We start from the raw sequence: 23,276 nt of genomic DNA, 5'->3' as shown, positions 1-23,276 counted from the left end.
CCCCCAACTGCTGCCCCAGCAGCCTCCACTGCTGCCCCAGCTCTGGGGCAGCCTCAGGCCTGACAATGTAGGTAACCAAATGACAAAAAAGTGTGTGGAATTCATGGGTTTGGGCAGAGAAGTTGCTCCAAGCTGGACAAAGGCACCTGCAGCACACGGGCTCATGACTCTTTAGTGTTTCTGCATGGTCTCACACTCCAGCAAACCATGGGGAGCACGTGGGGCTAAGGGCTGGGGGGCTGGTTTGCCAAGAAGTTATTAACTCTGCATAATTTGGCCTAAAACCAGAGTTCCCCACTACTATGAATCCACCACGCCTGTGGCCAGCAATGCCACCTCCACATCTAAAGAGCTTCTGTCTCCAGATGAGTCATTCTTTATTTTCTTCCTATTTCTTGGTATTTTTCTACTATTTCAACTTGTCACAGCACTGGATTGAATCTGAAGCACTGGGAGAAACCCAGCACCAAGGAACCCCAACCACAGAACCACTCTGGCAGGGGCTGCATGAAGATGTGCAGCAGGAGACACCAGCAGAAGGCATCAGACCAAGGGGCAGAGGAGAAGGCCAAGGGCAGAATGAGGTGATCCTGGATGACATGAAGTGCACAGATCTCCAGAAGCCAGTGCTTAAGAGGATGCAATCAACTGGGCACCAGAGGGGTCAGCCTTTGTCTCCCAAGAGAACTCTTTTGGATCCTCCTCAGCTGGTAGGTCCCCAGGCAACTGAAGCCAGAGACTGCATGGGTGGGGATGGACCTAGGAGTGGATTTATCAGGCAGGACACGAGCATCTGCAGTGCTCAGATCTACCTCCTCTAGAGCTGACCACCCTCCGAGGCTCCAACCTTCACAAAGTCACTGATCAAGTGTGGCTCCAACCATGGACCAGGGACCTCTGGAGATCCCTGACCTGCTGCTGGCACCTTCACCCTGTACTGAGCCAACAAACCCTCCCTGCCAACACAGAGCAGGACACACATTTCCTTCAGCTCTGGGCAACAAACAGTTTGAAAGCTTCACATGCTGGTGACACCAAACTTCATGCTCTGCACCTTCAGCCACGTGTCTACCAGCAGCAGCTCCACAGCTGAAGCACTTGACCTCAGCAGGACATCAACTTGGAGCTGGACTTCTAAGGAGTGAGAGAGGCACTGATCTGCAAGGCTCACTCCTAGCAACCCATGTCTTGGGTGCCCACACAAACCTCCCATCTGCAGAGCATGGACCAGCCTTGCTCCTGGCCTCCACTTCTGCTCAAGGCTCCATGGCCACCACCCAACTCCTCACCACCTCCCCATGATGGGAGCTATTACAAGCAACACGACCCTCTTACTCGAGCACAACTGGGCTCCCCTTGCTCCAGGAGATGTCAGATGGCTGCCCAGGGAGGTGGTGGAGTCACCATCCCTGGAGGGGTTCAAAAAACGAGTGGATGTAGCCCTTGAGGTTCTGGTCTAGTGGTTTGGGAAATGCTGGGAGGAAGATGGGACTTGTTGCTAGAGGTGATCCAGCCACAGTGATTCTACAGAACCTGACACATCCAAGCTCCCTCACTGGCTGCTCAAGCCCCACATTTGCCCACCCACAGGTCTCCACTTGATGTTCTCCTCCCTGCCAACACCTCCCCAGCTCTGACCCTTCAAAACACCCCAGTGCTGAGGGTCAAGCCAGCTCTCCCCAAACCCTCTGGCGATGCAGAGTGTCCTCATCCAACCTCAGCAGCACAGCCCTGGGCTCTGGGGGCCACTGGGCAGCCAGGAGCCCGAGCCCCAGGGGTGAACAGACACCAGAAGGGGTCCAAACCCCCTCCCAAGCACCCACCAACTCCTCCAAGTCAATCCCCATCCCACTCCTCCCGAATCCCCTCAGCTCCATCGCTCTGCCTGGTGTTGATCCCTTTCCAAGACTTCCGAGGAGATACCATATGCTTCCCTCAGTAATTACCTGACAAGTTGGAGGAGAAATCCTCTATTTAGCCTGACTTGTTGGGCAACGGGAACTGTTTTGTTGAAACACTTCCCATCCCAAATTTTTCTGCCTGTTCTGCACCTGCCCTGGGGCTGTTCAGCTCTTAATTCCACTTCAGCCCCATGAGCGGGTGCTGTGCCTGGGTCCACCTGCAGCTCAACCCCTCTACAGCACATCAGCAAACAGGACATAGCCCCCAAAGATCTGTCAGGGACCTAAAACCCAACAGGGTTTGTCATTTTAAATAAAAACTCCTGGCACGTCGCTGGGTGGGGAGGGGAAGGAAATTCCTGCACCCCAGAAGAACCTTTGGGTTTAAAACACAGTCGTTAATTTTCAGCGCTGATAACAACAAAAAGAGCAAAATAAACAGCTTTTTTTTTTTGGCCTTAGAATAGCTGCCAAAAGCCAGGCAGCATTCGTTGTTCTTCCTGCAAGAAGGATGAGATGACAAACATGAAACTGGCTTTGAAAAAATGTCACTGCTCCTATAAATTCCTTTTCTACACAACAGTTGTTTTCCACCACGAGAGAAAAATAAAAAGCCCAGCTACAAAACTCTTTGAAAATGGGAATGTGCCTGGAGCAGTCCTCGTTAGCTGCCTCTGAACTGCTTCCATGTGTGGAAACAGGAGTTTTCCTTGGGTTTCCATGTGTTCCCATGTGTTAGTGTGGGTTACAGATTCGCTCCGAGCATATGGAAGATCTCATCACACCCAGAAGCACAAACCCATCTGGTTTTGGGTGCCTTCAGCTCACCAAACGATACATTTGGGGCACAGCAGCCCCCAAAACGCTCTGTGGTAACCCCCCTGAGACTGGAGAGGTCGAAGCAGGGCTGGGAACACCCAAAGAGACACTTCCCAGCCAAGGTTTTACCAGTTTTAGCACTTTTAGCATCATTTTGAGTGGCCTCTTCCAGCGGTACCTCCTGGAGGCACGAGGCTGAGCCCTGGTCCAGGAGGTCGATGCTATTTCCTTAAGTCCACTTCTCCTAATCATCCACCAAGGACCCTGAAACCCCTCTGACTGGCTCAGAAAGACTTTAAAAATAAATTCCAGCCACTCAGGGTTCAGTTTGTACCTTTTGGAAGTAATTTTGGGATGGGAAGCCCAACCACAGACCTTCGTTCCCTCTCCAGCCCCACTTTTCAGAGCCCAGTGCCTGGAAATACCTTTCTCAGTGCATCCCAGGCTGGGAATAAAGCAAGAACTCCTCCATGACTGCATTTTTAAACACACTACCACACATTCCTGTACACAGGACAGTGTTTCCAAACAAATCCTGAGCTGCTCTTTTCGCTGAAGGATTAGAGGAGCGTTAATTAAATTGGGGATTAATTCAGCGTGTGCTTCAAGCTGGCTGCAGAGCATTATATGGTGCAAGCTGCACAGCTTTCTATTTCTGGCTTTCCATGACTTTGTTGGGGCTTTCTGCTCTGAGCAGAGCTTGGAAAATCTTAATAAAGCTCCAGCTGACTGTACTCGGGTGCAGGCTGCAGAGTTCAGCCCTGTGAATATGCAAGGAGCTGCAATTAAAATAAGAAATGCTGCCAAAGGCACCGAGCTCCCCTTCTCCCCCCTGCCTTATTATGTCCAAACTGATCCCCTTCTCTCTGGCAATTAACATCTGAAACTGTGCTCGGCCCTAATTTATTGGGGATTGAAGAGACAGCCCGAGTCACAGGTCGTTTTTAGCTCCTTGCCAGCACTGGAAGCTCCACAGAAGAGACTCCTGCTTGGAGGAAAGCAAAGCAGATCCCACACGGCTCAGCCTGGGAAGAGTAGATGGTATTTTCTCAGTTGCTTCACACTAGGGCTGGAGGAGAAGTGGCCTGAAGGTTTATTTTGGGTACTAAACCACCTCCTGCTTGGTGAGAGGTGAGCATGGAGCTGGGAGCTTCAGGTTGTCCTCAGACTCTCAGGTCTCTGTCTCAGTTCTCCCACCTGGACCACAGGGGTGATGTCCCTACTCCACTCACCAGGCTGGAACAGAGAGGGCTGGTGGCTCTTTGGTGCTCTGCAAAGGATTAAAGACTCCCTGAGGTGCAAAGACAGGGGACAGAATCAAGGGGGACAGGCAGCAACATCTGGAAGGAAGCACAGCTGTGCATCCCTCTGCACCCGTGAGGGGCGTGTTGAGACCACGGTTCCTCATCCTCCTCGGGGAGGAAGGCTGCCCGGGAGCAGGGGGATGGCTGTGGCAGCACCCACCTGCCCAGGAGATGCTGGAGATGTCGAGGTGCAGCCCCAGTTTTATGGCATCCTTGGCTCTGTATCACCATGGAAACCAGAGGCTCAGTCAGTGCTCCTCAGGGGCTGGGCTGGCATCCCCAGCAGCAGAGCCGAGCCCCCCGAGTTCCTCTGGGGGTGCCAAATAACACGGGCATGGCCATGCCTCCCTCCCCCCAACCCCCTAAATCCCTCCTGCAGCCCTCCTGCAGCCCTCCCCCATTGCTCAGCACCACGAGGGACCGGGCTGAGTGTCCTCAGGTTACCTGCCAGGATCTGTGCCCACGGCTCAGCAGCTCCTGAGCACGTTGGGCTCATCACACCAGTGGACCTGCAGCAACCCAGAGCACGTGCTTGGTGGTCCTTGACTTGGGGGAGTCAACTGCTGCTTCAACCAGGCTCTATCTTAAACAAATACCTAAAATTCACTTTTTTTCTTCCCTGGACAAAAAACTGATAGATGAAGAAGAAACCCCAAATCACCATGGAAACCTAACAAGGACCCGCAGGCGAAAAAAAAGTGAGATTCTGAAGAAACCAGTTGAACGCCAGCAAAACCAGTTTCACTCCTCTGTGTGTGCTCTCATTTCTGCAGGAGCACTGTGGTTTGGCTTGGAGTTGCTTGGTAACAGGATGAAGTGAAGCTGAAATAAGAATCTTCTCAACAGGGCTTGGGGAGGTTTGAGAACCTCCCTCTGAGAGGCGACGGAGCCAACTCAACATTCCCCCTCCCAAAACCAGTGGCTCTCAATTTGCCCTGGGTATTCTGCCCTCTGCTTTGGCCACTGTGTTGGAGCAATCAGGGGATTATGAATTTTCCTGTGGATGAAAAGGAGATGTCTACCAAAAGCTCAGGCAGCTGCCAGGAGAAGTAGTTGGTGTCCCAGATGGATGTGGCAGGAGCTGGAGTCCTGGTGGGACCATGTGGAGAGTGTGTGAGCCCAGCCTGGCTGCAGCCCTGCACTGAAGAGGGACAAACTAAATGGACAGGAGCCACCATGGTGGCCAAGGGCATGGGGACCAAATGAAGTCTTGTCCACCCAGCCAAGCTTCAGAGGGGTCTGGTGGCTCCTGAGTGTGTGGTAGGGCCAGTGCTGGCCCAAAGGAAGGGGGATAAGAGCTCCTGTTGCAGAGGAGGGGAAAATCTCACTAACTGCTTTCCAGGAGGTGTTTAGGGTGGGGGTGATAGGATGGGAAGTTCTGTACTCTACAGGTTATAGCCCTCCACAGAGGACTGATGGAGACCACCCAGCCCTTCATCCTGAAGGACATGTCCCTCAAACTTGTCCCCTTCCTGCTGGGAGCCCCAAAGGCAGGACATCATCTCCACGGCTCTTCCCCTTTACAACCTTCTGAGCAGACCAAGGACCACCACCCATCCTCTCCAACGGGATCTCCTCGCCGTGGTCCACGCTGGGGTCTCCTGGATGCTGCAGTGACACCCCTGGGGTCCTTGCTGCTGCTGGGGGACTCAGAGCTGCTGACAGCACCAACACGAGCTCTGGGCAAGCCCTGGGCCCACCTCTGGACACCTAAATCTATTCTCAGGCTTCTCCTGTCACCCAAGGAGCAAGGCAGGCAGCTCCAGAGCGACTCAGCCCATGCCAGGGAGAGGTCTGGAGCAGGAGGAGTCACGTCCAAGGTGTTGCAGCTCCCCTCCACTGAGCCAAGGCAACTCCTCCATCTCCATGAGCAGCTACCATAGGATCAGCTAAGCACAACAGAGCCCCACTGGGAAATTCAGGGGTTGCCTCTTCAGAGCTGAGGAACAGATCAAGGGAACCAGCTTCTCTCTCTCCAAACCCTTCCCCGTAGCTATGAAATCCAACCTGGCTGCTCCAGAGCACTGCTGACAACCTGCAACAGGGACTCCACCTTCTCCTGGTCCTCTCCAATAACCAGGGTCAGGATGAAACAGGGGGGAAAGGATCGTGTCCTGCTGGACCAGCTCCCTTCTCATGCAGGTGGAAAGTGATCTGAGACCCCCCAGGCACCACCCAGCAGCTGGACAACCCAGGCAGACGTGGCTCCAGCACATTTCAAGGCTGCTGGAGGCTTTGATGGTGATGGAGAGCAGATGAAGGGCAGCACTGTGTGACAAGCTCCACTGAAGCAAGTCATCAGGTTCTTCATCTGTGAGGCTGAAGATTTATTCTGGGAAAATAAACCCAAAAGCCCCACAGCTGGAAGAGCCACCAGCATGAATGGCCACCAGCCCGTGTGAAAGGCAAGTGGAGCTGGGTACAGAGGTAAATGACCTCCTCCTCTTTATCTCCTGGGACACAGTCAGAGGAGTTCAGAGTTTGGTTTATTTTTTTCCCTTTTTCTTTTTTTTTAATGAAAGAAGACTTTGAAAAACCTGATCTTGGACCTGAAAGGTGCAGACAGGGCAGCTCTAGGGGCTGTGATGGGAGCACGGGGGGTGACTCCCCAACCCTGAGTGCTCCATGCAGGGGATGGGAGCCTGGCTGTCACCAGGGGCACCACAAAATGACACCTCGACTGCTGCTCCTCTGGGAGGAAAGGCAAGAAGGGATTTGCTTGAAGGAGAAGGGGAGAGGAGAGGAGAGGAGAGGAGAGGAAAGAGAAGAGAAGAGAAGAGAAGAGAAGAGAAGAGAAGAGAAGAGAAGAGAAGAGAAGAGAAGAGAAGAGAAGAGAAGAGAAGAGAAGAGAAGAGAAGAGAAGAGAAGAGAAGAGAAGAGAAGAGAAGAGAAGAGAAGAGAAGAGAAGAGAAGAGAAGAGAAGAGAAGAGAAGAGAAGAGAAGAGAAGAGAAGAGAAGAGAAGAGAAGAGAAGAGAAGAGAAGAGAAGAGAAGAGAAGAGAAGAGAAGAGAAGAGAAGAGAAGAGAAGAGAAGAGAAGAGAAGAGGAGAAGAGAAGAGAAGAGGAGGACAAATTTCTGCCTGCAAGAGGCTGAAAAGGACATTTGGGAAGGGCTGGATGGACTTTGCATCCTCCTCTCTCCTCCCATGGCCCAAAGGCTGGAAAAGCAAAACCTCTGCCCTACAATGCCAAGGGCTGAGGGCACAGAGAACATGCTGTCACCTGGCACCACCAGGATTGAACCACTGTGGGACTCCTGGCATTTAAACTGGGATCATATGTGGGCTATAAACCCCCAAACACGAGCTAGCAGCCCAGCACACGAGTCACCAGCCACACCTAGCTGGGACCCAACGCTCTCCCAGCAGCAACTCAGGACTTCACCCCACACGAGGCATTTATTTGGGCATCATCTACTCAACTCCCTGGCCCTGGAGCTGGAGGAGGCAGGAGATGGGACATGTCTGAGGTCCTTCACTACCAAGACAAGCCCAGGGAGGAGTTTTCTGCCTGCTCACTCCACTCTGAGCTTCGTTACTCTCCAAGTAACAGAAGGTGTTATCACAAACCACATTAGGCAGAGCTGCTATTTTTAGTGGAGCATATTGCATTTGCATACTAAATCTGAGGGGCCATATGTCTCAACGTATATTATTAAAAAGCTTCTTACATAATCTACGGGGCAGGAGAAACCAGCAGGTCCCCAGCAAGAGCCCAGAGCTGGGAAAAATGGGTTTGCTGGATGCTGAGGAGCCAGGAAATGAATATTTCAGCTCTTTGCTTCTCCTCCATTAAGCTTCATCTTTAAGCATCCAAGTGGGGAAATAAGTATCTGGTAACCTGCTTTGCTGGGGGTCAGGCCAGGGCAGGGGGGGCTGCTCCTGCCAGCTTCTGCTGCTTCTTGGTGGGGAAGGCAAAAACCCAATCCCTGCCCACCTCAGCATCCTCTGGGGAGGAGCTGGGGTAGGGAAATGGGACCGTGGGGGGGAGGAGAGCCAAAAAAACCTCAGCGTGGTGCTCAGGGCCAGCCCAGCAGCTCCTCCAGCCCTGGGAGCTGCTGGAGAACCACAGGGTGAGGAAGGGAGAGATGTTCCCTCTGGAAGGGAGAAATATTCCCTGCATCCAGAGCTGGGGGGGGCTGGGCCCCCCTCTGCCAGCTTGTCCTTTGGGAAGCTGCTCTCTGGACAGGATTGATCCCAAAAAGACAAACCCAGAGCAGAGAAGCCAGGTTGGAAAGGCACAGGAGTGGCTCTTGCACATCCCTCCTCCCCTCCAGGAGCTTCACCACTGCCCCCAAAACATCTTGAAATATTAAAGAGTGAAAAGAGCTGCTGCTAATTTTGGCTGGGAGTGGAGTGGGGTGGCAGCAGAAGTCCCAGGGCTGAGGCTGGGGGCTGGGTCCTGGCTCTGCTCCTGCCCCTGTGGAGGTGGATGGATGGATGGATGGATGGATGGATGGATGGATGGATGGATGGATGGAGGGGCTGGGACACCTCGGAGGGTGAGCCCAGGGCTCCAGCCAGCTTTTGGCACTGACAGCAGGGAGATGTCATCTTCATGGTCCCTTCAAGGGAGGGACTGTTCACAAGGGTTTGGAGTGACAGGACGAGGGGTGATGGCTTTAAGCTGGAAAAGGGCAGATTTAGGTTAGATGTTGGGAAAAAGTTCAATGTGAGGGTGATGGATCAACTGGAACAGGCTGCCCAGAGAGGTGGGGGAGGCCCCATCCCTGGGGACATTCAAGGTCAGGCTGGATAAAGCTCTGAGCAGCTTGACCTAGCTGGAGATGTCCCTGGTTATAGAAAGGGGGGTGGACTAGATGCCCTTTGGAGGTCCCTTCCAGCCCAGACATTCTGTGATTCTATGCACATGGAGAGGAGTCAGCAGGATGTGGTTTCTCAAACTGGAGGTCCAAAGAGTTGCCAGGGAGATCTTCCAGTATGGAGCATCACTGCTCCTCAGGAAGCCCCTCTACATCCCAACACCTCTCCAGGAATGTGGTCCCCATGAGAAGGTGTGATAGTCTCAAAGTGGGACAGATGAGGAAGTTTGGGGTAAGTCCCCAGCCCAAAATGGTGGGTCACCACCCCAAGTGGTGATCCCATCACCATCACCACTCTGACCCATACTGGCAGCCTCCATGGGACTGAAAGGTCCACAAAGGTCATCAGATGGAGCTGTGCCAAGACATACAATCAGAGAATCATGGAATGTTTGGGTTGGAAGGGACCTCCAGAGGTCATCTAGTCCAACCCCCCTGTTGTAAGCAGAGACATCTCCAGCTAGGTCAAGCTGCTCAGAGCCTCATCCAGCCTGACCTTGAATGTCCCCAGGGATGGGGCCTCCACCACCTCTCTGAGCAGCCTGTTCCAGTTGATCCATCACCCTCAGACTGAAGAACATTTTCCCAACATTTCACCCAAATCTGCCCTTTTCTACCCTACAGCCATCACCCCTTGGCCTGTCACGTCCAGCCCCTTTGCAGGATCTGTGCTTCTCCTCCAGCCTGGAGGGAGCTGCAGAGCTTGCACCAGTCCAGCACCACCAGCAGATAACCAGGATCTGCTCCTGCTAGGCCTTCATCCTGCAAGGACAAGACTCCCCCCTCGTGCCTCCCCACCACCCATCTGCTCTTCTCATTCTGCAGCCACTCCATCGAGGAACAACCTCTTGCAAGGATTTATTTCCCCTTGGGCCCATCCCAGGCCAGGCTGCTGGAGGCTGAAGCACACAAGTCCCTGCAGGCAGGAGGACTCTGCCTAGCACTGGTTCCTTGGGAGAAGAGACCAACCCTCACCTCACTCCAGGCTCCTGTGAGGAGCTGTGGAGAGCCAGAAGGTCTCCCCTGAGCCTCCTCTTCTCCAGACTAGAGAAATAGGAATATTCTTGACAGGAAAATGTAAGTTACCCCAATAACTCCAAGCCAGGCTAAGCTGAGAGTGAATAAATTGAATTTGGACATCAGAAGGTCTGGAGCCAACACCACGGGGCTGAGGAGAAAGTGTCCTGCTAGCCTGGACACCACCCAGTGGTACTGGAGCCAGGACACGATCATCTCCTCTCTGAGAAGTGTCACCCTTCCAAAGCCCAAAGAGATTTTGGCTGCAAAGGCTGATGGACAGTCCCACAGCTCACTTCCAGGGTGACAGGGGAAGGCTGAGGTCCTCCACCACCCTGGTGGGCCCCGTGCCTGACTGCCCCCTCTGCTGCACCCAGAAGGTGGAACCCTCGTGGAGCTGGGCTGGGGAACAGACCACTGGGGTCAGGAAGATGCAAAGGCTGCCTCCTGCATCTCCTCACTCTCCCCTGGCCCCAGAGATCTGCATCGTTACATCTCAGGGACCCCAACGCCAACCTCAAGGAAAGATCTTGCCTCTAGAAAGCTCCATTCTCACCCCAGCACAGTGAGAGGGTCCCCACGCCCATGGGATCTACTCAGCATCTTGAAAGCCACCACCCTGGCTCCATGCAAGTCATCATCCCACCCTGGGGCAGCAGAACATCCAAATCCAGCCCCAAAGCCTTGGTCCCCAGCCCTGTCTCCTGGCTGCAGAAGGGCTGGATGGAGCCAGGAGCCAGAGATGCAAATGTTCTTCCCTCTACAACTTTGCAGCTTCCACGAGGTCAACACCAAGTTGGGTGGCAGCAATAATGCTTAATTATTGTTCTTATTACTGAAATATTTATGGGAGCCCACACAGCCTTTTACAACCAACCCCAAGAGGCCTCTGCTGCTGCTGGAGAAGGGAATATCTGCACTGAAGGGCATCCTGAGGAGACACTGAAGAGAAATTGTTCTTGGCTCCTGGGATGGAGTAAAACAAACTGCTGTGGAAGGGGAAAATGTGTCAATATTTCCCTTGGGAAACTGCTCTGCAAAGAGCCCAGAGCCTGAGAACTGCATCTCAACCACAACATCATGGAAATAAAGGGGATTTTTTTTGTCATTTCTCCCCCCAGAATCAGCTCTGAGGGTTCTTGTGATGTGGCCACACCACAAAGCTGCTTCAGCCCTTGCCTGGAAATGGTTGGGAGCCAAACCTCCAGGCCTTGGATGTCTTCATAGAATCATGGAATCACTCTGGTTGGGAAGGACCTCTAGGATCATCAAGTCCAACCTTCCTCCCAACATCTCCCTAACCACTAGACCACAGCCTCAAGAGCTACATCCACTTGTTTTTTGAGCCCCTCCAGGGATGGGGACTCCACCACCTCCCTGGGCAGCCCCTTCCAGTGCCTCACCACTCTCTCAGGGAAGAAATTCTTCCTAATATCTCAACAAAACCTCCCCTGGCACAACTTAGGGCCATTTCTTCTCATCCTAGCACGAATCTGGGAGAAGAGCCCAACACCAGCCTTGGAGGAAGAGGCTGAAAGTGATGGAGAGAGGCCATCAGTGAAGCAGCCTGGATCAGAGGGAGCAAACTGAGGGGACCTTCTGCTCCTCCATGGGGACCAGCAGCCTGGACCAGATCTGGATGTTGTGGAAGGTGCTGAAGTGTCTCCAGATGAGGTAGTTTGGGGAAGGTGCTGGATGGCTGACAGGCCAGTGCCAGCTGCACAGCACCATGGTGCTCAGAACTGGTGGAAAATGGGTTTCTCACCTGAAAAGGAGCCTTCAAAAACATCACCCCTGCAAGCTGATGGCATCTTGCCCTGGACCAAAGCTGAGCTGATGACAGGGAAGAGCAGAGCTGGCTCAGAGCTCTTGTTCTCCATGCTCCTGCAGGAACCCTTTGCTGTCTTGGGCCTTTCCAAAGAAGAGAGGGACTTCTGCCTCCAGCTGCCCAGCACACCTCAGCAGCCACCTCCCAGCAGAAACCTCTTCCCCATCCCCATTTCCAAAGACTCCTGGAACCTCTTACTGGAAGAAAAGAGACTTCTCCTTCCATACAGCCCTATCTGCTCGAAGCCAATGGCAACCACATCCCTTCCTCACTCTTCACACCTTCCAAAATACTTGAGCAACGACACCATGTAGTACAAGTTGTCACTTGGCCAAATTCCACAGATGGCATTTCCCTCTCTTCATCTTTATAAGCTTCTTCTCCTTAAATAGCAGCCCTGGAAGTAATAACCACAACACAAAGCCCAGAATTGAGAAACAAAGGCTGAAGAAGGATGCCAACGTGCCAGCAGTGCCAGTAACATCACCCACGTGTTGCCTGGATTCCTACCAAGGTCCCCACAGGTGCCAAGTCACCTGTCCCAACAGCTGAAGCTGGAAGACTCATGGTGAGACCATCAGACCCAACTGCTGCCCCCCTGCTGCACCACGGCAGTTCCAGGTTCCTCTGATGGACCATCTAACTCATCCCTAAAGCCTCCAGTGAAGATGGGCTTCTCTCACTCCATCACAGGCTCAAGGGACAACGGGAGGAGAAGACATCTTCCCAAGGGCTTCACCCATTGTCCTACCCACCACTTAAGTCCATTTGTCCTTCACTCACCCCCCAGGGCTTGTCCTTCCCTTTCTCTCCAGGTTAGTCCTTCCCCTACTTTAAGACTTAGAAGCATTTCCTCTTTGTCCTCTCCAAACCAGACAGTGTCCACTCTTTCCCCATCTCAAGCACCTCAAGCGAAGCCCAGGGCTGGCCAGCAGAAGACCTCCCATGGCCACAGGTGCCACCATTGCCATGGCTCTGGCAGCACAGACACAACCGAGCTGATAAAGACCTTCCAACACTCCAACTTTTGTCTCTCTTTTCATCTTCCTTCCACACATCCCACCACCAAGGGACCCAGGGAGTGCAGCCACAGGAATGTGCTGATGACAGAGGAGCTTTGGCTCTTTCCTGCCCTCCTCTGAAAATTCAGTGGTGCTGCCTGGTGATGAGATGAGATGAGGCAAAGAGTTGCTACCAAGAGCTGCAGGAAACCCCCATGGATTGCTCCTACACGGTGTGGGGGCACTGGTGCTCCTCCATTTCCTTCACCAAGTCCTGCACAGCTCAGGACAGACCCATCCTATTGCTCTCTCAAGACAGATTATTTGCTCTCCCAGAGCTGGCCAAAGCAATGATGTTTTCAGGAGAAGACCGTGGAGCTCCACTGATGGAGCTCAGGATGAGTGAAACCCTTCCAGGGCATCTAGAGGAGGATTCCACCACCACCCTCAGCACAGCTTTACACCCCACAGGGACTCCAGCAATTTGCCTCAGGAAGCTCCTGGGAGGTCTCCAACGTCAGCCCAAGTCCATGTCACTACAGGCTGGATGAAGCTGGAGCAAAAGGATGATCCCTGCACCACAGGGATTAACACTATCCCATTTAATTAGAGCTTGCAAAAGACTTTTATCTTCAAAGTGCTTTCTAGCCACAAAATCTCCTGGTGCCTCCACCAGATTGATTAGGATGCACAGAGCATCTTCCAGGAGGGAAACGAAGACACTTGGGGAAGGGTTAACCAGAGAAGGGGGGAATGACCTGGATTGTCCTCATCTAAAGCCACTGCGTGCCAGAGAGCCTCCCAAAAGCTCAGCAGAGACACTGATGGCTCACACCCAGTGCTCAGGAACACACAGCAGTAATAAAAACCTTTGGAGGCACCTCTGGAGCTCCTGGGCCAGCAAGGGCTGCACCAGCAGCCCCCAAACCTTGTGACCTCAGTGTGAACCACCCAGGCATGGGTTGACAGCCACCACGTTGGCCATGCCAGGCTCCTTCTCATGTCTTCTTACCACCTTATCACAGAATCACAGAATGTTAGGGGTTGGAAGGGACCTCTGGAGAGGTTCCTCATCTCATCCAACCCCCTGCTCCAGCAGCTCACCCCCAGCAGGGTGCCCAGGGTCACAGCCAGGCAGGTTTGGGATCTCTCCAGAGCAGGAGACTCCACAGCCTCTCTGGGCAGCTGCTCCAGGCTCTGCACCCTCACACCAAGGTTGTTTCTCCTCATGTTGAGGTGGAACCTCCTGGGTTCTGGCTTATACCCATATACCCATGTCCTCCTGGGCACCACCAAAAGGAGCTTGTCTCCCTCCTCTGGACACCCAGAGCTCAGGTATTTATAGCCACTAATGAGCTCCTCTCTCAGCCTTCTCAAGACCAAACAGCCCCAGCTCTCTCAGTCTCCCTTCATAGGAGAGATGTTCAAGTCCCTTAATGATCCTTGTAGCTCTCCACTGGACCCTCTCCAGTAGACCCCTGTCTTTCTGGAATTGGGGAGCCCCAAACTGGACACAGTGTTCCAGGTGTGGCCTCAGCAGGGCAGAGTAGAGGGGGAGGAGAACTCCTATTTTGGCTCCAGACATTTAACTGTACACAGCAGCCCCAGGGACTCGAAGGAAGCCCCAGCCTGGAAGGATCTCTGCATCAGTCTCACCACAGGGACCAGAGGAGCTGATGGACAAAACACGAGGGTGCTACCGACCCACCTGCACTGCCTGGTGAGGAAACCCCCTGCAGAAAGCCCACAGGTTTCAGGCTCATGTTCCTTTCCTGGCTGCCAAAGCTGCTGAGATGTTTGCTAGCTACAAATCCCCATCTGTTTTGGGCTCAGAAATCCAAAAGCTTAAAAACTGGCTACGAACACACTTCCCCCTGTTCATTACAAACCCAACAACCCATTTTAACACCAGGTTGCAATCCCCCCCAACTCCAAGTCCTTTCATTCCACAAGCTGTGTTGGCCAGCATCAGTCCTTGGAGCAATCCAAGCCCTTGATATTTCCTGAGCAGATGACAACAGCAGTACCTGCTACACTCTGAAAGAGTAAATGAAGCTTTTTCAACAACTCCACTGGCTCTCTCCAGCTCCACGATCACGTTGAGAGCCCTTGGAGAGCAACTCCCCACGACCAGGAGTAGATTGGCTGTGTGACAACCTTAATGACCCAGCCCAGAAACAAAAGCTTGAGCAACCTTTGAGCTGCCTCTCTTCACTCCAGAGCTATGGAGGAGTGTGCTCAGGCAAACATCATTAATTTTTAGTGGCAGCCTCATTCTGTGGATGCTCTGGTTGTCAGGGGGGGGTTGGTGGAAGGTGGAAATAACATTGACCTTTTCTCCCTGGGAAACCTGGCTAATTGAATGGATTCTTGCTCTCATTAGGAAAAGGTCCAAGATGTAGCACATCTTACGCCTCCTTTTAGGTGACACCAACCAGCCTCCTAAAGGTCAAGCTGGTTTTGATGAGTGGATCCAAGAGCAGAGTTTCCAACTGCAAAAAAAATACCCAATGAGCTCTCCTGGCCCAAACTCCTCAGTGTTATTTATGCTCAAGGCCACTGCTGCTTCCCAGGTACCATTTATCTCTTTGGACTTTCAGGTCTTCAGAAGGATGAGTCAACCCTGGGCCACTGGGCTTTGTTTGGGGTCTTTTTTTTCTGTTGCCATGGCTCATTATTGCTGCTTGGTGATGCCAAATCTTTGCCTTGTTTCAAACAAAGCAGCGTCCCCCCCGCTGCAGCAGGGACTAGGGAGCAGCAGAAGTTGTTTTGTGGTGGCAATTAACAGCTTGTATTTAAGCAGGAGGAGATTTCTGCATGGGGAGTGCAGAAACCACCTCGTTCTGCAGAAAGGGACGTCAGCAGCAGGGATGATTTGAGTCCCCAGGGATGAGTTTGATGTCAGGCAACAAATTACAACCCTAGTTCAATCTTCTTCATGGCTTTTATGGGCTGCAGATTGTAATCTAAAGTCTTTCTGGCACAGAGGTGGCTGGGCAAGGCTCTGAAGACACCAGTTACCACCAGTCAGCCTCGTGGTGTTGTAAACAGCCAAGAGATGAGGCTTGCTCTTGGGGATGGGGCTTTGGGGTGTTTTGATTCTGTGCCTTTCAGGGGCTCTACACCATTGGAAAAATTGAAATCCACTGAATTGTTTAGGTTGGAAGAGAGATTTCAGATTGTGGAGTCCAACCCTGACCCAAACACTGCCAGGTCCCCACCACCCCGTGTCCCTCACCCCACATCTCCACGGCTTGGGAACCCCTCCAGGGGTGGGGACTCCACCACTGCCCTGGGCAGCCTGGCACAGCCCTGGGCAACCCTCCAGGGCAAGAAATTGTTCCTCAGGGACAACCTCAACCTCCCCTGGGGCAACTTGAGGCCATTTCCTCTTGTCCTATTTTGTTCCTTGGGAGCAGAGCCCGACCCCCCCCTGGCTCCAGGCTCCTGTCAGGAGCTGTGCACAGCCAGGTCTCCCCTGAGCCTCCTTTGCTCCAGGCTCAGCACCCCCAGCTCCCTCAGCTGCTCCTTCACTGGCAGCCAAGACTCACTTCTCTGCTCTGGCTTGCTGGGACACAGGGTGTTGGGTGGAAGAGGAGCCAGGGAGGGATGTCCACCACCACAGCCATCACCAATCCATGCACTCTTGGGCACCAAACCAAGCACCCTGGTCAAATGCCAAGCAAAGCCACCCCCATCCAGCTCCCCAAGTCCCTGCTGCAGTTCCCAGATGATCATTTTCTCCATCTGAAACCATCACATATTCTTACTGTGAACAATAAAAGCTGTTTGGGTCTTTCCTCCTTGCAGAGGGAGCAGCATTGGACCCTCCTGAGCTACCACACGTACACACAGAGCTTGTCAGCAGCTGGGGAGAAGGCAAGTTACACCTTGACCTGCCTACCTTCTTTTTTTTCAATATTTTTTCCTCTTTCCTTTTTTATTTTAATTAATAAATGACATTGAGAACCAGCCCTTCCAAGGCAAGCAAGAGTTTCATCTGCAAAGTATCTGCCCTACGGCTGCACATGGGAGGAAGGAGTTTCCCTCCCCAGCCTACCTGTCTCACCTCACTTCTTCCACTCCCAGCTCATTTCTCACTCATTCCATGTTTATTTTAGTTTTATATTAACTCTAAGACTTCCCCTTCCAACTCCACAAGCTGTGACTGAGCTGGATCCACAAACCAGTGCCCTTTTCATCCCTCTTCCCCCAAACTCAGCAGCCAACGCTGGTGGTTCAAAGCCTGCAGATGACTCCCCAGGGTGTAAATCTGAAACAGCCCAAGCTGCCTCCTCCTCCACTTGAATTCAGCTCTCCTGGAAGCAAAAGGAGGCCTGGATTTATGAGGAACTGCCACTAATCATATTAATATGCAGAAGTAAATGACAGCCAGTGCTTCGTGCCTCTCCACAGATGCTCCAGGGCTTGGGCTTGTTCATGGGTTGTGCACAGAGGCTGAGCAGCTGGAGACCCAGTGCTGGGGCTGGGGGGGACTCTGGGGAAAGGTGGGGGGACATCTCACCCCTGAGCTACATCAGCTCTCCCTCCTCCTTGTAAGAACCCTCACAGGAAGATGCTGTAGTGCAGCAGGAGCAGCGTCCCCAGACCCACCCCAGCATGGAGATGTTGCTTAAATGGGTTTTGCCTGGCACAAAATCCTAAAGGGCAGGGAAAAAAAGTGAAAAGAATAAATCAGAGGAGCCATGGAAACGCTCTCAGTCTGTGCCTGCATCAGTAAACCTCTGAGAGGTGACTCCTCTGGGTTGGCAACGTTGGCCTCCAGTCACCTGCCCCTGCCTGGGGTCATCCTCACCCACTCCAAGCCCTCTCCACAGTGGCTCAGCTGCAGGATCCCAAAAGTTTTCAGGGTTTTTGTGGGCAATGAGGAGGGAGAGCCCTATCTGGGGCCAAAAGCATCACCATGGTGCTGGCAGCAAGGAGTGAAGGTGGATAATTCTCCCCAGGAAAAGTAGAAAAGGCTTGGGGTCTCCCCAGGGGAGGTTGAGGTTGTCCTTGAGGAACAATTTCTTGCCCTGGAGGGTTGCCCAGGGCTGTGCCCGGCTGCCCAGGGCAGTGGTGGAGTCCCCACCCCTGGAGGGGTTCCCAAGCCATGGAGATGTGGGGTGAGGGACACGGGGCAGTGGGGACCTGGCAGGGATGGGCTCAGGGTTGGACTCCATGATCTGAAAGCTCTTTCCAACCTAAGCAATTCCATGATTCCACGATTCGTGGTGCAAATCTCCTTGAACTGGATGCCTGGAGCATCCCAGACTTCAGGCAGGTCCTCAAGATGCTGAACTACCCATCCCAAAGCAGGCAGCAGATCCCCCAACACAGCCTTGATCCCCTATTCTTTAAAAGCCACCAGAGAAGACACCTTCTCTCCAGCTGTGCACCAAGCAGGGCTGGTGCTGGCGTTGCCACAATGTCCCAGGGTTGGTCTCTGCTCTGTGAACACCCCACCACAGGCAGGACCCAGGGAGAGGCAGCTGGAGGAAGGTCAGGATGAGATGTGGCACCACCATCACTCTTGTCCCCTTCAGAGACTCAAGTGGGACCCAACTGGCCCTTCCCCAACACCCCCCAGCCACAGACAAACCCATGGTACCTTCTAGAGCACCAGGGCTGGCGTGAAGACCCCGGTTCAAGACTGAATCCACACTAACCCAATTTCCCTAAATTCATTTTGGGAATGGGAGGAGATGAGTGGAATGACAGTGGCTTTAATGAGGAACCTGCACCTCTGGCTAATTGGATTAATGCTCCAGAGAGGTCTCAGCTTCTCCTGGAGATGCTGGGAAGAAGGTTGAGCATCCAGCACCTTGGGCACGGAGGAGGCTGGTCCCTGAGCTCCCACCACAGCCCATCAGCTCTTCCTTTTTCCAGACCTGGGGAAGGGCTTCCTCTGGCCACCAACAGTTTCTCCTCACACCCACCCTCTGATGGCCAGGGTTGGTAGCCACCACCTCCTGAGAGCATGGAAAAAACCCTCCTGGGAAGCAAAAAAGCACCTGCAGTCCAAAGAGCTTGGGGGTGAAGGAAACAAGCTTGAGATCTTTCTCAGCGTGTCCCAGATCAAAAGCCTTCCTCACAGCCCGTGTTCTTTCTCGAGTTAAATCACAGCAGCCCATAATACTACGTGAGAGTCTCCTAAGTGGATTGAAGCCTCCAGCTTTAGAGTTTTCATGCTTCTCCTCAGTGCAATTTTCTAGCACGATTCTCGCCCCTTTTTTCCTCGTTATTCAGCGTGTCCCTCGATGAGCTGCTGGGAACTGCTCATCAACAACTCCTGCCACACAAACCAGTCCTCCTGCCACACAAACCAGTCGTGTTCCTCATTTCCAGCTCTCTAACTGGGGTGATTTCCAGTTTACTCTCAGGTCCTCTCGGGCCACTCCAGGACTCAGCAGAACTGGGTTCCCTTGCCAATCGCTGCTACAAAGGAAGAGTTTTTTTGCCAGAGTTGCTGGGATTTGGGGCACTTTCCCCATCATGAGCAACAAACCAAAGCCCTCCACAGCCCCACCACTCCCTGGGGTCTCATCCTGGCAGACAAACGGGAGAATTTGGGAGACTCCAGTGCCATATGTACGACTGGCTGCAGCTTCCACCTACGTTACTCCAAGTCTGTGGTTTGCTGCTTCCCTCTCAGTCACTGGAAAGAGTTTCCCCTGCTAGAAACACTTCCCATCTTGCATTTTACCTCCAAATGGGATTGCTAGGGGTTTTATTTTTTTGTTTGTTTGCATCATGATTCCCACCTGGAACATCTCAAGCTCCTAAAGCACAAGGTGATAGGAAGACTTCAGCCCCCAAGTATTTTCCCAACTCTTTTCCCTTCTAGCACGCTCACAGTTAAAGCAAATACACTAGAAAAGATCCATCCTGGAAGTGCCAAATGGAAAAGACAGAGACTGCCACCTCTTTTTAATTCTCAGCATCCTTTTTGTTTTGCCACGTGCCTCTTGATTTTGACAGTCCTGCCACAATATTTTTTGCACACCCAAAGCCGAGGAGATTGCCTGATGCTGTGACACCCAGACACAGCCAAAACACCCTTTCCTTTGCCCTTGGAAATGAGGATTGGAGCAGTCTGTGTGCACTGGCTGCTCCCAAATTAGACTGCACATAAATGAAACAGGTTCCAAGAACGGCCTTGCCTGTGTAGACACTCCAACAGAAGGTCTGTTTTTCTACTGCAAGGAACTTCTTAGAGAAGAGATTTCATCTCCCCAAGATATGAATGGATCTGCAGTAAAGGTCTCCTTAGAATGACAATACACTTCATTCTGTTTGCCCAGCCAGGAACAATTAAAACACTTTTTGTCCTACAAGGCACATGCCAACGTGACACGGGGGCAGCAGCTCCCACCACGGCCCTTTCCCAAGCTCTGAACCCATATTTTCCTTCTCCACTTCTTATTTGAATTGCAAAGAACAGTTTAAAACAGGAAGCTGAGATCCTGAGGCGTGCAGCCAGCAGCACAACCAGGAGGTTTGGAGTCCACGTGCCAACTGGGGGGCTCTGAAGGAGAACGTGGTTGGATGGCACCTCCAAATCTGGAGCTAAAGGCCAAGCAGCTATGGGACGAAACACAGAATGAGATGCCACTGTTGGAACCTGGCATTGATAAAAATGATCCCTGCATCCAGCAGAACCACAACTGCTCTGTGCCAACAAAGGTCTGAGGGACCCAGCCTGCAGGAGGAAAGGTCCCATGGGGCATCCTGGCCATGGCAGGGATGGGAAGGCAGTGACCTGGGGGCTGGAGGGCTCTTTGGGTGGCTGTTTTCTACAAGACAGACCCTTCCAGGAAGCATGAGGCAAGGCCACCACGATGGGCCAGAGAAAGGTACATTTTTCCATGTGAAGACCTGTGGTGATGGAGCTCAGTCTACCTTCAACACCTGTGAAGCCCTAATGGGCTGCAAATTCCATGTCTGAGACAGCAGCTTGGTGGGGACAGCTCCAGAAAGCTCAGGGAAAACTTGGATTAACATGGGACAAGCATGTGGGAAAGGAAATGATGTGAGCAGCCACGTCTGAGGGATGCTGTGGAAGCTGGAAACTGGAGAAAAAATGATCAGGTAACTCAACCACACAAAAATCCTTGCCTAAGAGGCCACCAAAAGAGCTGCTGGGAAAATGGAACAGAAAAACCAGCCAGCAGAAATATCTGAAGAGTTAAAGATGAGGAGTGAACGGAGCAGGTTGGGCTATAATGGAGATACTCACTCAATGGGGATCAAAAACTCAACTCCTTCCATCCTGGAGGTATCTCCATGGTGGGACCTCCCTAAGCCTCAGGCTCTGGCACTGAGATCTCACCCTGTGTCCTCTCCAAGGAGAGGGCTGAGGTTCACTGCCAGGCACTCTGTGCCCTTCTCAAAGCTCTTCCCAGGAGAGCCAAGTTTGTGCAGTCCCAGTGGCAGCAGCTGAGGAGATTTCATTCCAAACACATGTACATTATTATGCAAATATTTGGAAATCATCAACTCCTTCATTTACCTACTAAGAGCTAAATGTTTCCATGGGAACAGCAACTATTAACCACTACAGTTCATATTTTTATTCTGGTAGTGTCCAGAGAGCTCAATGAAGATTGAAGACAGCTTGGACAAGGTGCTGTAGGAACGTGGAGGATAAAAAGTCCCTTGTTGAAAGGCCAAGATCAATGTTTGATGAGGTTCCAAGTCAAGTACCAGTTCTACCTGGACCTGTAAGAACATGGCCAAATGTGCTTCTAACAAGTCCAGGAGCTTCTCCTACATCATTTCAACATAAAGGCCCTATTTATATAGGTCTTGCTTGAGTGTTTCAACATTTCCTGGTCAGGTAGAGGCCTTATCAACAATCCCAGTGCAACCCAGCCCCAGAACATCAGCCCAGTTCTAGGGACACAAGAATCCATCTCTATGCCTCTGATCTTTAGCTGAGTCCGAAGTTAAACATGGATGAGATGAGCAGTGGGAAGGTCATGGAGGGGGAGCAGGACATCATCAGGGGCACCCTGAAAACCAAAGGGGGACATTGTTCCCTTCCACATGTGGTCAAAAGTCAAGTTTGCCTGGAGAGAGCCCAAAAGCCACAGGATTTCTGAAAAACAATGAATGCATTTGGGGTTCTTTTTCCTGGAACCCCCCTCAGGTTCCAGGTCCAGCTCCACGGTCACCTTTCAAGCACCTTCCCTACATGCAGGGCTTGAAAGGTGTCTGAAAAGAGGGATCAGAGCAGAAGTTGCCATCCTACCAAACATCTGGATGATGGTGATGTTCACAGACACAGAGATACCTGACTGGAAACCTCCCCCCTGCTGCCACAGCTTCCCCAGCAGAGAGAACAAGCCCTGGCTGATCCTCCTCCCTCACCTTGTCTCCTCCCCGATTGCTTCTCCACTTGCTTCTTTCTTTCTTCTTTTAAGATGTTCTCCTCCTGTATAACAGGAGTCTGGTCTACTCCAAGACTGATCCCCCTCTCCCAGCACTGCAGTGGTAGGAAAGCACAGCTCCAAAGGCAGGACATTGCTGGATGGGTTCCTCCTGAAGCAGCTCCAAAAAAGCAGCTCCAAAAAGCAACAACAGTGTGACACAAGGGCTGTGTCTTCACAGGGAACCTCAAAGAGGTCTCAAACCCAACGGGGCTGAACAGAAAGAGCTGGTGGTGTGGCTGCCCAAGCCATGCCCACCATGCCACCAGTGCCCTCACAGCTCCCCCAAGGCAGCCTGGAAGCAAGGAAGCATCCGAGGCAGAAGATGTGCCTTGGGAACCTGCTTGGTCTTCAAAAGGAGGAGACTCCAAACAACTGCAATGAGTCAGAAGGGGTTATTCCAAGCCACCATGTCCTCCCCCTCCCCCAGGGCAGCTAAGGCTGAATTTGAGTACGAGCTAAAAACTGGGGAGCAAATAAAAGCCCCTGGATGCCTGTGGAGTGTGAAATGATTGAGGGGCCCGTGGGACTCTGTTTGAGTGGTGAGAACTCAACACCACACAAAGGAAGTTCAAGTTCTGAATGAACACAACCGACTCTGCTGCTGAGCAGAAGTTTGGAGGGTGCTCCAAGGGACTCATCTGCAGGGGGTGAGGGAGCAACGGCCACCCAAAACCTTCAGGGATGTTTGCTTTCCTAGTCAGCACCTTCTGGCCTTCTCTGTACCAGGACCAGAGGGCTGCAGTGCAGCACACTGGCTCTTCAGAAGATGCCCAGCCTAGTTGGATTCATTAGGGGACAGATGCCATCCATCCCAAATGCTCCAAACACAATGAGCTTAGCCCTTGGTCCACCCAGGCAGCACCAACCCATCCAAAGACAACAATCAGGGGCAACAAACGTCCCCATATTTCAAGGAGAAGGAAAATACAGACCACAGCTGGAGGTCCACCTTGAACATGGCCTCCCCAAAGCTTTTCTAGAGAAGAGGGACTTGCTGGAGCATCTGAAGGAGATACCACACCTCTCACCACCCACAAGTGTCTACCTTAGTCCCAGGACAGGCTCCTGGTTTAGACATTGGCTGGGGAGGATGGGATGGGGTGAGGTGGGATGGGATGGATGGGATGGGATGGGATGGGATGGGATGGGAT

The 23,276-nt window shown here is 52.5% G+C and overlaps 1 protein-coding gene across 1 annotated transcript in view; it reads right to left on the bottom strand.

Annotated features, from left to right (window-relative positions):
• Nucleotides 1-23,276, bottom strand: part of LOC103780586 (acid-sensing ion channel 2) — a gene marked incomplete at both ends in the record, with an annotated part of 45,472 nt that overhangs the window by 21,706 nt on the left and 490 nt on the right. The gene's annotated exons all lie outside the window — the stretch shown is intronic.

Source organism: Merops nubicus, unplaced genomic scaffold (genome assembly GCF_000691845.1).
Source record: "Merops nubicus isolate BGI_N331 unplaced genomic scaffold, ASM69184v1 scaffold17439, whole genome shotgun sequence".
Classification (NCBI taxonomy): domain Eukaryota; kingdom Metazoa; phylum Chordata; class Aves; order Coraciiformes; family Meropidae; genus Merops; species Merops nubicus.
The sequence above is the reverse complement of the archived record's forward strand: the minus strand, read 5'-3'. Positions and strand labels throughout refer to the sequence as shown.